Source organism: Larus michahellis, chromosome 1 (assembly GCF_964199755.1).
Source record: "Larus michahellis chromosome 1, bLarMic1.1, whole genome shotgun sequence".
NCBI classification, from domain to species: Eukaryota; Metazoa; Chordata; class Aves; order Charadriiformes; family Laridae; genus Larus; species Larus michahellis.
In genome coordinates this window covers 22,950,504-22,967,837 of record NC_133896.1, presented here as the reverse complement: position 1 = coordinate 22,967,837, position 17,334 = coordinate 22,950,504, and the positions used below count along the sequence as shown (strand labels likewise).

Genomic DNA, 17,334 nt, shown 5'->3' with positions numbered 1-17,334 from the left:
AGAGAGAGGCTGTTTTCAGGTTGAGGCGCATTAGTTTGCCAGTTGTAAAACCTAAATTGCAATATATTATGCAGCCATCCCTAGAAGATGCAAGTTGATAAGGCTGTGCAATACGTCCCTGCGCAGAATGGCGTGCTCCAGTTTACTGCCTTCTTAAGCCTGCTGCTTCCCTCTGAGCAGCCGGAAAAGTTAGGGCACAGACCAGGGACTTTTCTGTATGTGGTTTACATTTATTAAAAAATAAGTACAAAGGGATCTGGGATAAATGTGATGATGGTTTTACAGCGTGTTCAGGATGCCTTGGGTGGAGAGGGAAGTTATGAAGATCAAAACGCTTTCTTTAAAAATTGGAGCCTGTGTTGACTTTGGAAGATACAGAGTAAGTGCCTGTCTGTGTGATTAGTTTAGGCTGTGGCGTCACAGTTGTGGATGATAAATGCAACTGGCATAACCTGCTGGTTCTGCTTCTGGGGTGTTGATTTTGAATACAGTCTTGTCTGTTGGGGGGAGCATGTGGGTGAAGCTTCCTGGGGGTGACTGCGATGCTGAACTCACGCTCCATAGCTCCAAAGTTGGAGCACAGCTGAGAGGCAGAAGGACTTTTAGGCATCTGTGGGATCCTGCCGGCTCTTAAAATGTATTTCCAAGGTTGTTAATGCACATAAATCACCTGGCCCTTCAGGGACAGCTGGGTTTGTTTTAAACTTGATAGGTATGATGTAGTGTTGGTGTAGAGTCAACAGTCTGTCTGCAGCAAGGCAGCTGAGAAGACTCTCAGGCCTGCAGTGGGACAGCCCTTGTGGGAGAGTTGAAACCTACTTCAACACCGAATTCATACACTTTGGGTCAACTGCATAGGTGTAAAAAAAATAATATATGCAGAGAGGAGGCAGCTGGCTGGTCAGAAAAGGGCACTGTAGGGAGCACTGCACAGGCAGGGAGCAAGCAGGTCTGGCGGGGTCTCCGTGCCAGCCATGCCCCAGACGAAGAGCTGGACCAGGGACAATCCTGACTGCCCATGGCTTCTCTCCAGTGTTGGGGGACATGGAGGGAAAGATGGTGAGAGGAGGAGCAGCCTGCATGGGCACCGTCAGGTGCCAGGGACCTCCTGCAGCTGGGATGGGGCTTTTCTCTTCCCTGGGCTGCTCAGCTCTTCCTCACAACCTCCTGCAGGATCTCATTAACCCCGGCTCCTTACTGCATCCTGGCCCTGTTCTGTCCACGCTCTTCTCTCTGTTTATATTTTCATAGAATCATAGAATGGTTTAGGTTGGAAGGGACCTTAAAGATCATGTAGTTCCCACCCCCCCACCATGGGCAGGGACACCTCCCACTAGACCAGGTTGCTCAAAGCCCCATCCAGCCTGGCCTTGAACACTTCCAGGGATGGGGCATCTATAACTTCTCCGGGCAACCTGTTCCAGTGCCTCACCACCCTCATAGTGAAAAATTTCTTCCTGATACCTAATCTAAATCTCCCCTCTTCAGGTTTGAAGCCATTACCCCTCATCCTATCACTACATGCCCTGCTAAAAAGTCGTTTCCAGCTTTCTTGTCGGCCCCCTTCAGATACTGGAAGACAGCTGTAAGGTCTCCCTGGAGTCTTCTCTTCTCCAAGCTGAACAACCCCAAGTCTCTCAGCCTGCCTGCACAGAAGTGTTCCATCCTTCTTGTAATCTTCATGGGCCTCCTCTGGACCCACTCCACCAGGTCCATGTCCTTCTTGTGGTGAGGACTCCAGAGTTGGAGGCAGTACTCCAGGTGGAGTCTCACCAGAGCGGAGCAGAGGGACAGAATCACCTCCCTCGACCTGCTGGCCATGCTTCTTTTCCTCTGTATCTGATCCTGGCACAACTATCCCCCACCAATATGGGTTAAGGGGTTTGCTGCCCTCATACCGTGTTTGCTCTCCTTGTGCCTCAGTCCTTTTCTCTTTGCAGTTCAGTAGCCACATCTGTAATGGATGTAAATGCAACCTCACCTTGGCTTTTATATGAAAAGATCAACCCAGTGTTGATAATAATTCCTCATGGCCTTTGCTAGCTTCAGAACTGCATCTATTAAAGTGGCAGGTTGGGTGTGTTGTGTGTGGATTTTGTTTTTAAAGCTTGTTATATTTAAACTAGATGAAAGGGCAACAAGTGGTTAAAAACAACGTCAGGTCAGTGGCTTGCAGGGGCTTAAATAGTATAAATACAGAGGAATAATTTGAAAGGCGTCTCAGGTAATATGAAGATGTATATATCTACTAACTGCCTGGCCAAATTAGAGAATTAATTGAAAGGGAATGTTAGCTCGTTAGCTGAGCAAGCTAATGTCAAAAAAACCTTCAGCTTTCTTTTAAGACTTACAATGATTTTTTTCAAGAATAACCTATTAATGAAATGATGCTTTGGAAGGCAGCCTGGAACAGAGGGAAGTGCTCTGATAAATTATCAGCTTCCATATATTTTTAACTGCATGCTGGGGTTAAATCTTAGGCCATGAAGTGAGGTTCCTTCTTCCTCCCTGCCCCTCCACGTTAGAGATTAAACACATTAATTTAGTGGCCATCCCAGCCTAACCCTTGACACCATGCTTAAAACACGTTTTTGGATGTGAAAAAATCTCATATGTAAAAAAATTATGAGCAGTCCTTAAATATGTGCAAGTATATATTCTTATATCTTCTATGAAATTATTAAAATTTATTCAGTAAAGTCCAGATGCTCATGGCCAAAAGGGAGTACTCAGAAACGCTCAAAACAGAAAGAGCACCTTTGAACGTGTACTCTTATACAGGAAAGGTGGGCATCTTTTGGCATTTTGGTAATGAAGCTATCACACCATGTGAAAGGGAGGAGAGCTGGGACTTAAGTAAACCTTTTATAAGACTGAGCAATAATACAGAGCCACCCTCCTGGAAAGAAACCACCCTGAATTAGTGTTACTTTTATTTGTTTCTCTTTTGGGGACCTTGGGGATCATTTACCACCTCTTCTGAAAACCACAAAGTTCCTTCAGTAGGGAGGGAGGAGAGTTTCAGAAGGAGGGAGAAATGCTTGACGTTCCCATGATCTTATTACTCCTGGAGCTGGGAATTTGCCAGATGATGTTGGAAACCAGGAAAGCAGAATGGTTGTTCCAAGTGGATTTGGATTTAGAACGGCAATCTGAATTCATGTCCAACTGAAATTGAATGCATAGAGTGCAAGTTAGCACTTTTTAATGCTTATTTTTCTTTGCTGAGAAAACAGAATACTCTAAAAAAGCGTGCTGCCATTCAGTGGCCTAAACCTGCTTTCAGGTTGTAGTTTCTCTTCCAAGGACTGGTAGAAACCTACTGCAGTTGCTGATGTGAAAATTAAGAACAGATTATCTCTAACGGTACTTGAAAGAGAAATGCGTAACGGCAGACTACAAAGCCAGCCTCATGATCATAGGCCTATGATTAAGTTGGAACATCTTTTGGGTTTTTTTTTTTGTTTTGTAACGAAATGTTATGATGAGTATTTCCGCAAGTAGAAATAGTATTAAATATATATCAAAATTAACATACTGTGATTTGATTATCAAAGGTCAACCAAAAATGTGCAACTTTCTTGTGCTGTAAACCACAGGCTGTATAAGCATTTTGGAATAAAATATTTATGTTCAGCACTGTTGCTAATTCAGAGTAGTCATCAGAAAGCGATGTTCTCTTTATTGCTTATTGTTAAAACATAAGTGCTGCCATTTGACTTTATAAACACTAATAAAAAAAATAGTAGTTTTAATTCTTATTATTTTTAAAGAAATACACCAAAATAACTGTCAGTCTCTTCTAGTATGTGCAGCCCTGTGTGCAGGTGCATTTTGATTTAAATGAAGATTACTCTGAAATTAAACTTCTGACTCTTAAGTGGGTAATTGGGAAAGAAAGGCATAAATTGCTTCTTCATTAGACAGCTTTCGAGACTGAGAAATCAAATGGGGGGTGGGATATTTGTTTGTTGTTTGTTTGGTTGTTTTTTTTTCCCTTAATTGGGCATTTTGGAAAGTAAAAATTTGGGAAAGTGAAGGTTAAAAAAAATAATAATAATGTTTTGTCCAAGCTTAGTAAATTATTTTATGATAGTAAACTCTGTATATTCATATTTATTAAATGAAAATTACAATATCTTTATTAGAGTATCTCTTGAGGGAGGACACCTTTTGCTTTTCAAAAATATTATGATTTTATGCAGCATCTCAATGCATTACTTATTCCACTTTAGTCTCTTATTAGTGCCTTTGGGGAACAAGGGCCTTTTTCCCTAAAACTCACTAACTGTAAGCTCTCAGTATCAATCTCCTCTATTTTTCACAGCTGCCTCGCATCTCGGTGCTACCAGGGGATTTCTGTCTAGTTTTTGCCTATGCAAAACCATAATTCTCATCTCTGCTGGTCTACTAACAAGAATACTGAACGGTTGGGAGAATATTTTCCTGTCAACTCCTTTGCTGATCAGCGGGGGAGATGCCATGTTTCTTACAGGAGAGGAGATACAAAAGCTGATGAATCTTCTCTAAAGAGAATCTAATTTAACGTCTGAAAGTTGCTTGACCAGATATTATTGGCTTGATGGATGACAGTCCCTCTGGAGCATATACAGATAAGCCGCCTTCATTATTTATGGGCATTCATTAAAGTAGGCAGCAAAAACCTTATTGATCTTCCAGATTCACCTCTGTGGGATTAGAGAGTCTATTGTACTAGGTGAAAGTCCAGAAATACTTAGATGTTTTTTATGAGCATATACTATCAAAATATGGTAACGTTATATGTTATAATATACTTGCCTAGATTAACAGCCTTTTTCAAAGTATACTTTTTCCATCAAAGTATAAATTTTAAATTTTATGGATGATCAGGAAAAAAATCAGGTATCCGGGGATATAAGTTAGTCAAGAGTAAACATTTCACTTAAATAATTTTATGCCTACAGTCCTCACTATATTACGTTGGGACATTAAACTAGATTAAACGATGCTGAAGAGTTGTGAATTGCTTTACCCAGGTTAGAGCTACCCTTGCCAATTTATGCTGCAACCAAAAGCTTACGTTTGCTAACTCCAGGCACATAATTTGTGGAGGACTACATCCGGGAGAGTTTAGGGGTGGAAAACAAGCAAAAGCATTTTGTCTGCCGCCTTTCTGTCGTCGTACAGTATGCCAGGGAAAAATGGGAAATCTTTTGCCGGCAAGAGAAATGAGGCTCACTTACTTGGAGTAGTGTCTAATAGCTAGATTTGTAGACGCCAACTAGCCTCTGGAAGGATCATTTCCAGTAAAATATAAGAGGAAGAGGGGGAGGCTGCCAGAAGGCTGGAGCAAATTTTAGAGAATGCCAAGCCACGTGTCCCCCATCCTGTTCCCTTCCTGCAAATTTCTTAGCTAGATCCCTCATATTTCATGGAAGTTGGAAATAAACTAGTAAGTAAGCAATACTTTTGTTCCATTTGCATCTAAACTAGATACAGCGTAGCAGGCCTGACTAGCCAGGAAAGAGGGTGTGAAGTGTAGGCATTAATTTAATTAAGCAAGTTAAGTTTGCCTTTCTGACTTAATTTTTCCATACATTTGTTCATTCCCATATGTACAGATTTTATTTTTTTTAATTGATACTCATATGCTCCTCATCATTATACTACTCAAGTACGTCTTGTTCTAGATCTTCTGTCTTTATGCTCTTTTCTTTCAAACCATGTTTCCTGCTGGATACCACAGTGTTATAAACCAGCCACACAGTCCTCATTCTTTCCAGAGGGGCAATGTCGCAATACTCCAGACAGGGACGGTCTCTTTTATTTTCCTGTAGCAGGAAAAATACAGATGCAGGTTGATTCAAGAGCAAGAACGTGGAGGTACCAGATCAAAGCGGCAGTTCCAGCCCTGCTTGTTGGTGCTCCTTCAAATGCGGGGTGAAGCAGGCAGCCGCTCGGTGCCCTCGAGTCACCCAAGAGGAGCCTTGCATCATGTTAATCAATCCCCTGTTTCATTTGGCAGATGCTTTTTGTTGGAGTGGGACCATACTTTCTCAGTCCACGTAGCATTATTAATCACTAATGGTGAAATGGGTATACTCCAAGTCAAGTTAAGTACCTTTAACGCTTAATACTGACAATTGTAAAATGCCTTACCAGCAAAAACGTGCTGATCTCTTTCTTTCATATAAGGCAACGCTGCTCTCCTGAATTGTGCTGAACGTGCTACCGCTTAAATGATGCTATAGATCATTAAATGATCAGACGCAGAAGGGTGCCCGGGACCCTGGCCAGCCTTGGGTAGGGCTGAGGTCAATACTCCCTGCTATCTGGGATGAAGGACCTCCTGGGGCAGGAAAGAAAGGAGGGCCTTTCACGCACGCATAAAACACACACTACCCAAATTTTTAACTCTACTCTAATAGTAGGCATCTCCACAGTAGACATGGTACATGGGTATGTCATAACTTTATGCCGTACCATATGTCATGTTTGTTTGCAGTTTTAGATGCTGCTTTCACTTGTCAGATGGCTTGGAAACCATTGGAGCACCCTGTGTGAGTGTGGCCTTCACACTCCTGTGTCTGTTCATCTCCTAATTTTGTAGTTAACAGGAATTCTTTCCCGTTTTCTACATCTGCCACTGGAAAAGTGCACAACGAGCTGCATTTTCCTCATCCTGCTTGGTGTGCTCATGCCATGCTGCTGTGGCTTTCACCCCTCTGCCAGGTGAGCACACAAGAACTGCAGCTTGAGGAGCAATTTTGACATCTCTCAGGCCTACAGATAGGAAGCAAACACCTTATCAGTATTTTCCCTGTCCTTTAGCAACAGGATCCCTGCTCCCTTACCCTCCCATAACCAGTTCTGGCACCAGTTTCTCCAAGGGTGTGGTGGATGGGAGCCTCTGGTAGGAAAAAAAACACACTGACCATCTAATCATAATTACACAGCAGCAGAGAACGTAGGATATGTTTCACCTATAGACTGCGAAGCAAAATATACCATGATGTTTAAAATAAACTGTGTCTCATTTCGGTCAATTGAACGATCTCTTTTTAAATAAGCGTTACATTTTCATGACTTTAAGATGCATGAAACATTGCAGTCATTCATCTTAAATGGTTTTGCCTTTTTCCCGGTCTTCTCTTCTTTGTAGGTATTAGCTTTTCTGTGTGAAAACTAAGACTTTCTCAGCAGAAAGGCGATGCATTGAAGTCCTTTAGCTGGAAGTGTATGTTCTACTTGTCAGCTCCATTATAATGTTTAAATGGTCAATGGGTTTTTGATTAGATTTCAAATGACATTAATCATTCACTGACTGCAGAATGCAAACTGATCTGTATTTTTGTTGGGAGCTTGTGGAGCTACTGAAAACTTGTTTCCCAGGCATTTTTTAAGAGGAAAAGGCAGCATAGCTCAGTGTCTGCATCTCACAGGGGGCTAGTTTTGCTTGAGGACAAAAAAGTTGTTTTTGGTTTTTTTAAAAGGGTAGAGTGAATCAAATATGTCTCCTGATAAATGCTTCTCTTACATGTGTTAGATCTTATATGTCTTGTATCTTAAAATGACATTGGGTATATTCTTGCTTTGTGCTTTTTTAAGGTTTGTTGTGGGCTTTTTTTCTTCTCTCTAATGGGAGCTGTATATTCTGTTTCTACAAATCCACAGTTAAACAGATTTCGTGCCAGAGCACCAGGGAGAGTAAAGAGCAACCCTCTAATCAGAGCAGCTATGCAATAGGTGGGTGGGGGATCCATGTCTCCTCTTCAACGCAAGGAGAGGCTGCAATCCGGTGGGAAATCTCAGCCACCCTTGAAATTGCAAAACCTCTGGCTTCACCCTGCATTTCCGTGTTCCACCTCTTAAATCAACTTGTGACCTTGCCTCTGTAGAGCTGCTACTTGTCACCATGCCCGGCTGTGCCTACAGCCTGCAAAGTCCCTCTGAGGTGGAGTCGTTAGTCTTGTCCTCCTCACTGGTGGACACCAAATTGTTGAGGGAAGTCACTGTTGGTCACATTCTTGGTAACACACTATCTTCTCATTCAGCTATCTGGTTGCATCTGATTTAGCACTGCATTTTTATTTGGAAAAGGAAAGTGCTGATGTATATCACACACTTTTCAGGTTCCTAGGTCTCTCTTTCACCCTGGCAAGTTTTTTTTGTTGTTTTTTTTGTTGTTGTTGTTGATGTTTTTCTTAATTTGTAAATTGTATTTGCTAATGGTCTAATGTAATCTGCAAATGTTTTGTTTATATTATGCACAATAGGTAGAAAAGGAGCCTTATTTTAGGATAAGTAGATCCTCACTGTTGTATATCTAATTAAGGTTAAAACACTTCTGATCACAGAGTAACTTTGTGGATTTGATTTTTAGTCCCTTTCAACCATACTGAGAGACTTCGGTCAGTGATGGGGTCTCTGTACATTTGGACAATGCTGTTTTGTCTCAGTCTGTAAAATTGGCTTTTGGTAAGTTTCACACTTTCTAAGTAAAGCTTTTAATTTCTTTCTCCTGTTAGGCAATAAAACTTTGCAGAGGAATGTGAGGTAATTGCATGGATGGGTTGATTTGGAGCTAGATAATTTCATGGTTTGTTCACTTGGTTAGAGAGTAGGAGAGACGAGGATGAGAAAAACAGAGAGAAGCTGCTTTAAAAGGTGCTTTTCAAATTTCTTGCCTAATAGTGGCTGGCACTGGTGTTTGAGTAGAGATGCATAATTTGGACTTGCGTAACGGGACTGTAGTGGTTTTGTAGACACTTTTATTTTGGATGATATTTGTGTTTGATAGGTATTTTCTGACAGTTTTTCTGACTTCCTGCTGATGCAGCTTCACTTGGAAGTTCCTTGTCTTCATTTTGGGCTTTTTCCCACTAAAAATACTGTGGCAAGTAGTGATGACAAAAAAGCATCTTTTGAAAACCCTCCCACTTGAACTGTTAAGAGCCTGAGTGATATTGTTTATCACTTACGTGAAATGCAAAATGGAAATGACTTTTTTTATTCAAGGATTCTTGCAGAGGGTTGTTTTTGAAACGGTTTGCTGCGGTCACTGCAGATGTTAAAAAATAAATCTGCCACCCTTTTCAACTCGGGCGATAAAGGTTCAAATTTTACTTGGTCAGAAACTCCATTGTTTTGATTCATTCCAGGGATGAAAACTTGCGCTGGGAAAGCTCATCATTTCCTGTTTAAAAAAGGCTTGGGTTAGCAAAAGGTCTTCTAGGCGAAGCTTAGAATTGTGGTGGTGTAGTTGTTGGTCAGGACGCAGGGGGATAATCGTGACTCCGACCAGCTACACAGTATTGCTCTGATGTAGTTTTGGAGATCTTTAAGGACGAAGCTGACTTGAAGAGAGCATCTGGGCTTGTCAGGGCTGAGGTCTCGGTGAGTTTGTGCAGGGATGATTCACGCCGCTGAGCGCTTACGCTCGCGTGAGCAGGCTCAGCCCGAGGAACGAGAGCGACAGATGCCGGAGCCGAGTGAAGGGCAGCGGCAGCAATTCTGGAAGCCTGAAGCTGCAGGAACCGAGCACATGCGATAATTTTTCTGTGGCTGATGCTTTAGAGCTCCGAAATAGCCACCAAGAGATGTGTTTAGGTAGGCTGGATTTGCTCACGTGTGATGCGCGTGGGATGTCTGAATGGCAGACCAGTGCCAGCGCTGTGTTTCACTTATTTTAGGATTCAGCACAGAATTTCGGAGCTCTTTGATCCATGGCGATAGTGGGAAGGAATTAGTCCTTCTGTCATGACAGTTTATGGGTTTTTTGATAGTTCTCTGTAGCCTTATGTAGTATTACAGAGAAAACCCTCCCCCTAGTCTCCTTTCTTCTGCTCCTCTGCCACCCAAAGTATATTAGAAAAATTTTAAAAGAATACAGGGACTTTAGAGTTTGTCTGAACGTCTGCGATAATAATAATCTTATCTGACCAGAGGGGAAAAGATGTGAATCTGCCAGTTTTCCAAACACCCTGAACAAACTCATTTGTCAGACTGAGAAAATGTTGAGTACCCCTACGGCCAAGGGAAAAGTCAACAAGTTAATTCCTTAAGTAAGACAGGTTTGGGTATTTATTTTTTTTCTTTGTAAAAGAGCTATCCTGCCCACATTTATCCTCAAGCCATGGGCTGAATTCCTTTGTAATTAAGTGAAACTGTTCAGATCCGGTTTTACCTGTTCTTCAACTTCCTATTTCACTTTTCTTTTGCTCGTAATCTTTTTTTTGTGCATCTTTTACTCTTGTTCAGAACATCATACTCACATAAGCAAATAAGGCTCCTTAGCAAAAAAAAAATAATGCATATGGTTTGTAGCTGTTGCTTTCAGCACAAATTTACTGCCCTGAACTTCTCCTGGTGGCTACTCCTGCCCTAGTAGTCCACCCAGTTCAAGCTGTGGTTAGACTTAACATACAAAGTGTTGCCATCAAACATTGTATTACTAAAATAGTTGAAATCAGCTGGAAAACTATGTGACTGTCCAGGATATTCAGATCAGCATTCTTAACTTAGCTGTATATGCTCCAGAGGGACTGTCATCCATCGAGCCAATAATATCTGGTCAAGCAACTTCCAGACGTTGTTTATGTTTCTTTTTGTGGATCTTTCAGACTCCCTGGCTAGAGGGGTTCAAGTCACAAAGTAGCATGCCTTGGAATGGGCTTTTTGGAGAGTGTGTCCATGCGTCTGTCCATCCATGTGTGCTTGCGTTTCAGGTTTCTAGCACCAAGATGCCATAATTGCTGTAGTATTAATTGCTATATAATTGCTAGTATTTCTTTGGGCTTGCTGCAGTATTACTTTAATGCAGTTCTTTGACACTCATCTTTACAAACTGTATAAAATGGTCCCACCTCCTCCCCTGCACGGCAACACAAGCTGTCAGGACAGGTTTTCTACTCTGGAATAGCAAAACCACGTAGCCCATACTGGGATACACAGCAGGAGGAAAAGAAATGCATTATTGGGAAGAAAGGGAGTTTAAAATCCCTGGGCCCTGCTGAGTGTAGGAGTACAAGTCATTTTCATTTATTATCCATGTTGTTTGAGCTTTAGTTTTACTTCAAACCTTGTTGATAAGAAATCTTGAAGATGTGTGCTTCTAAGTGAGTTAGGAAGTTTCTTATCCTCCCAAATTGCCAACAGCTAAGAGCGTCTCTTGCCTGGCTGAACTGATCCTTTAGGAATACATTTCCCAGAGCTGACCTCAAAAGTGGGTCTCCCTCACGATATCATTGTCATCTGCCCGGGGACAGGAAAAACAGCAGGCAATCTTCTTGGGCTGCCTACGGGGTACCTACGATATATCTGTCTGAACAGCCAAGTCACCCATAAATGACTTCCGAGTGTGGAGATCCCAGCTGCAGTGCCTGACCTGCTCAGGAGGGACTTTTTGCAGCTCGTAGCGCTGGGACCTCTTCAAAAGTGCCTTGTGTGCTTCCCCAGCTCGCTTGGCCCACGTGCTCCGAGACTGCTTTTGTTCACTCATCTTTCAGGGTGCATCAGGATCAGCTTTTTCAAGTAAACTGAAGCCATAAGGACTAAAAAATCGATCTTTACTGAGTGAGTGCCCGGTGTGCGTGCCAAGGAGTGAGCACGCCCTTTAAGAAATGCGTGAAATATCCCCGTGCAACTTGACAGTGCCAAACACTTCAGTGTCTGTCTCTGTTTTCCCTCCAGATCATCCTTCCAACTAAAGAGCTTGCTTGGCACAAAAAAGGATGAAGTTAGCTTGAAGCCTGACTTGGAGTCAAAGTGTATGTACCCTTCGCCTCTGGTAGCCGTGGGGCATGTCAGTTGCTGCTTGAGGGATTCCCAAAACCTACAGCCTGGAGAGGGGCGACACTGCTGTGAGTGCCCCGACGTTGGCTCCTGGCTGCCGTTCCCAGACCCGTCATTTATGATTTCTCCTCTGTTCACCGTATCCGCATAGCTGCTCCCCTGGCCCATTTCCAGCCTGGATCACGCCGGGCTGGTCTCGGCTCCTCGCTGAAGTAATAGGTAAGGAATGTTACACGCACTTGAGTTTCTCCTCCTGGCATGCAGGCCCTCCTCGCCGTTTGCTGCTTGCCGACCAATTACCCAGCACAGCCATACCTGCTTTTTTTTAGCTCCAACTGTCACCACATGGACTCTCCTGCATTTTATGACCTGATGCAGACTGAGTCAGCTGGGGGATCCCGGCCAGCAGCAGAGCGTGGCTCAAGCTTGTGCTACAGCTTCCATTACCGCAGCACATAGGAACCCCATAGTCAGGCTCAGGACCTCATGAGAAACCACAGGTCTCTCCTAGAAACGTCCAGCATCTTCTGGCATTTTTACAAGCTTCCCCCTTATGCAAAAAAGAAGTAGGATGATGCGGTTATGCTGGGCCGATAAACACATCCAAGACAAGAAAGTCGAGTTCAGCCCGCTACTCGGCAGGGCAGTGGTTTTCACTTAACATCTTTATTGGCATTACTGTACTTGTGTATTTACATCATATGGCAGCGGGATTTTGAGTATGCTTGCCTTCAGACAGAGGTTCTCATTTGCTAATTGCCTATTCCTTGTGTTTTGGGCCTGAAATGAATGCAGAGAGGTTTTGGGAGAAGAGATTGGCTGCCTGCTACAGGTGGGTCCTTGTGCTTATTACACTGTCTGGAAGGGAGCTCATTTGGATATTATTTTGAAATTCAAAACTGGTGGGTGGGGGGAGGAGAAAAATTTGTTGCTTTCTCCCTGCTGCCTTCCTCCCTCTTTCCTAACATCTATCTGCACCCTGGATTTCCAGCTTTTTTGGTTTTGAGTGTTCCTGCTATTCTGCCTTTCTTTTAGTTTGCTTCTGTTTAATTTTAGAAATAGTTTTTTCCCAAACATTTTCTTCCAGAATTCTACATCATCTAACAAAACTAATTGTTGTGGGATGATCTGTGCAGGGACTCCCAAATTTCTGCTGCTGTACAGCATCGTCCCTTTGCTCTTTCACCACAAAAGGCAGGGAAAAAAAAAAGTGAACCAAACCAAAGGGAGGCTTGTAGCTGAGAGACCGGTGTCTGAATTTGCAAACTAATGACTAATTTCCCTAAGTACTTGCCTACTCCTAATTACGTCTAGATGAGATTCTTGGATCGCTTGGGGCAGGCATATATTCTTTAAGTGCCTTGCATGTCTACATCGTAAGAGAATAATTCTGAATTATGTGTAGCTAGTGAGAGGTATCTACCCAGGATTAAATTCGGCTTCTGCCTTCTGGATTTTGGGAGGCCACAACAGCTTGAAGATCATAGTCAACCTGAGGATAGTCCAGATTTTCCTCGCAAAATCATCACATGCATTATCCTGCTTGCCCTCGTGGAAAAGCTTCAAGGTCTCTGGGGCTCTTGGCTCTGCACTGTTCTGAGAGAGTATGTATTTAATGCAAACTAAATGCTGTGCATATCTCATTGGGGCCCTGTTAAAGTGCTGAAGAATGAATGATGGTGGTGCTTTAAAGAAAGTCGGCATCAGTCCTTCTGTTGGCAAGTTTTTGCTGAGCCTACTCCCGCCTTTCTTAATTGTTACTGTGTCTGTATTGTAAAAGGCAGTCCCTCCTGGGCGCTCTCATACCCTGAGCTAACACTTTTCTCCACCCAAAACTTGTTGTGACACATCTGGTTTATATTGAGACTGCTGGGTTTCTGCTAAGCCCTCCAGCACAGAGGAGTCTTTAAGACATTTATTCTGCATTCCAGCTCAGAGCTATTTGCTAGGGGAAGAGAAAGCAGTGCTGTCTTTCATTTAAAAAAAAGAAAAAGGACAGAAAAAAAAGACTACCTTTTGGAATGCAACTTGCCTTTTGTAATAACCCATATGGAGGTGCAGGCTGTAAAGACGACAGAGCCAGGGCTCAGCCTCCAGGAGGGAATAACTGTGTTGCTGTGGTCAGCATGGTATCTTAGTATTTCTCCTACATCTTCCAAGGTAGTTTGTTTGCTAGTTAACGCTTGCTGCTCTGTTTTCTAGGTTTGGTTTTGGTTTGTTGTTTTGTTCTGCTGTAGGGCATGCCGCTGGCTGTGGTGGACTGTTTCTTTGAGTATAGATTTCCTATAGTATCACTGGAGTATACAGTTCATATGTAACTCCTGAGCAGAGACCTTATGCATCTTTGTCACTTGCAAGGGCATTCTTACTTTGCAAAATAATTTTCTGGAGTTAATGAGAGGCTGTGTGCCCACTGGCACCACTGTTGGCTCTCCTAATAAAACACGGATGTTTTAAGTGGCGAGACAAATTCTAGCTAGGCATTTCCTTTCACTTTCATTTACTTTTTCTTTTTTTCTTCAGAGTCTTATAAATCACCTAAGCGTGACTGAAGTGTTAAGATAGTTATCCTTCCATTAGAGAAACAAACAAAAAGTACCCATTAAAGCAGTTTGGGTAAGAACTGATATTATTATAGCATGTTTTGTTCTTAAATATTTTGTTGCAGGCTGCAAACACTAAAATACTTCCTGTTGAAATTTGTTACTAAGTTAATGTTCTCTTTAATATTTAGGAGTGCAATTCTTGGTAGCTTCTGACTTAACTAGGGCTAATTATCGTTCTTGCCAAACACTTTTTTTCAGTCCTTTCTGACCTGCCGTTAGATGATATGTCAGCAAAAACCTACTAATAGCATTTGAATTAAGCTTGCTGGAGGGGAGCAGAATGAGAAAGCAAAATTTTCATTTAATTTCATAGGGTTTTTTTCGAGATTCATATTACATGCAAAGTAATAAAATGACTAGCTTTTAATTAAATTAAACCAGTAGTTTGCCTAAATTGTAACTACATAATTTTAAAGTAGCTATATGCATTAAGCTTCCCTTTTAATCACGAATCAATCCAGAACGCTTCCTGTAACATGATGAACACTGCCATAATTTTCTTCCATAAACATCTACAGCTGATGCAAATGGACTGTTTCTTGATTTCTGTTGTGTGCAGTTTAGTTATGTTTAATTCATTGTATTCGTAGATTCCTGCTGTCTCTCAACCCCTTCTGACTCATTTGCACAGTATTTCCAACTGTATTTGATAGTCTCTCTCAAAGGCAAGCAGCAGCCTCTGCGAGGCATGGTGATGTTCCAGCTAGGAAAACCTTTCATAGGTAGGGGTCTAAGCACCAGAATAAGGTGGTCACATTAGACCTTCTTAATTGTAGCCCTCTTCTAATTCCTCAGTGTCTTTTCTTGATCAATGTTAAATAGATACCTCCTAGATACCTATTTATATTGATATTTATATAGATAGGAGGCTAAATAGATACCTCCTAGATATCCTACATATCTAACCTCATGTTAAATAGGTATTCTCCTCACTTGCCCTTCGAGCTCTTTGTTCTTCAGTGTTTGCCTGAACTGGTCCTACATAAGGTCCAGATGAAACATCTCACGCCGCATTTGCCTCGCGTGTACTTATACTGCAATCACTTTTTCACACAAATATACATAAGAGCAAGCTTGTGAATGCAGGAGAAGGTAATCCTGCAAATTCTTTTTGTCGGACATTCTGTTCTTTCTGTCTTATAGTGCATAATTGTCCTTTCAGCTCGGTCTGGTGGAGGAGCCCAGCTCGCTGGCTGGCCTGGCACGCCAGGCAAAGGTGCCAGACACTATGTAAAACACAGGGAGAAAAGCTGTGGCAGAAACACCTGCTCCTTGAAGGCCCACCAAAAGAGCACCCCAAAGACACCGGTCATTAATGAATGAGCTTGTTAAACCTCTTCCACCACTAAAGCTACCCTTCATGAAAGGTTTATAGCTCCTTTTTGAGAACATTGTTAAGCTAATCCAAGTAAACTCTGCGGAGTTGCATCTGAATGTCCTTGCTGAAAGTGGTGTGTATCTGCAGTGCTCTTTCTTTCAGAGAGAATGCTTTGTTGCTCTTTGTCAAAGAAATTTCCATTAAAAAAAAAAAAAAAAAGTGGAAGGAATACGGGAAGATCTTTAATCCACTGGTGGTTGTTTATAGATATGAAAATAGTATAGGTGACTTAAATCCTAGATCCAGGAGGAAGCACAAAAAACAGGAGGGTAAGTTATTTCTTCTGTATGACAGTAAGAACCTAAATCACTCTGTGCTCTTTTAGAAGTCTGGAGATATCTTTTATTTTAATGAGAACCATATAGGCTTTTGTGTGTGCTTAAATGCGCAGAATAAATTGAAACTCGCTTTCTGTGTGCTGTCACACATCGCGCCTGGAATGTGGTTTTGCTTCTGGCCTGGTGAGATCAGGTTGGGGGTTTTTTTTTGTTCAAACATAAGGGTAATTCATTCTTCATCGTCAATTGAACTTGAGCATTTTCAAGCCAGCTGCCAATTGTGATACGTGCGCTACTGGCTTTGTGGTGTATTCTATTGTCCCTGTGGTAAGAAATTGTGAGCGCTAGTCTGGTGACCTTAACCTTTTTGGAGGTAAAAATGAGTCCCTTGTTTATCCAGACCAAAGTCTTCACTGAAGTCTTCGATTTTTTTTCTTGCTTTACTTCTTTTTTTTCTGTTATCTGAAAGTAATGTCCTTGCTCTATGCGTATGAACTTTGTATAGCCTAGCAAAAGCAAGGAAATGCATTTATAGGTCTCGGTACCAGAGACCAAAATTTTCTTGTTTCCTTTCACCAAGGAAAGGTCACCTTGTCATCCAGTACGGTGGTGTGCTTATAGCAGCTTTCAGAGGGCAATGTGAAAGGGAATTCATCTGTACCCAAGCCAAAAAAAGTCGCTATTAAAAGAAAAGGTACTTGTGGGTTTCAGTTTTGCTCAGTGCTGTCCTTTGTGATTTTTTTCCTCCGTTATAAATTATGACAGTGAGGAGGAGACTGTGCAATAACATCATTATCCTAAACTGGTAAGAGTGGGGGATCTCCTCTTTTTAAGAACTTTAAAATATCAAAAATTAGTATTTCGATATAGGGCCTAAATTTGTTGAGGGTTGGCACTTCAAATGATTACTAAGAGTGATAACCAGTGTTGCATACTTTGAGGATAACAAAATGACTCATAGTACTGTGAAATGTTTAGGGGTCTCGCTGTCTTCTGTCTTACTTTTATTTTGCATGTTTGCCTATGTTCCTTGTGTTCAGAAATGCTTCTTTTTTCAACAGCAGGTTGTGTTAGAGAAAATGGCTTGTGTCTGTTGTACCGGAATGAAATATCTGGAAACGACAAGGTTCCTTTCATTGACAAAAGATGTTAAGAGAGAATTGCAGAGAAGGAGCTGGTGTACCCACTGTTACGTGGTTAGCTTTTCTGTCTTACAAAGTGGGCCAAAGCGCTTATTTTCAATTTGGATAAATTTTGGATCCTTTGGTATGAGGCGTGTTCGTGAAATCTTAAAAAG

The 17,334-nt window shown here is 42.0% G+C and overlaps 1 protein-coding gene across 8 annotated transcripts in view; it reads left to right on the top strand.

Annotated features, from left to right (window-relative positions):
* The window catches only part of PLXNB2 (plexin B2), a 261,514-nt gene that overhangs the window by 99,106 nt on the left and 145,074 nt on the right, over window positions 1–17,334 (top strand). The window contains exon 1 of one of the 8 annotated variants that reach the window (XM_074592640.1): window positions 11,933–11,994. The exons of the other annotated variants lie outside the window; for them this stretch is intronic. The gene's annotated coding sequence lies outside the window, so the exon portion shown is untranslated. Of the gene's footprint in view, window positions 1–11,932; window positions 11,995–17,334 lie in introns of those variants that run through there. 8 annotated transcript variants of the gene reach the window in all.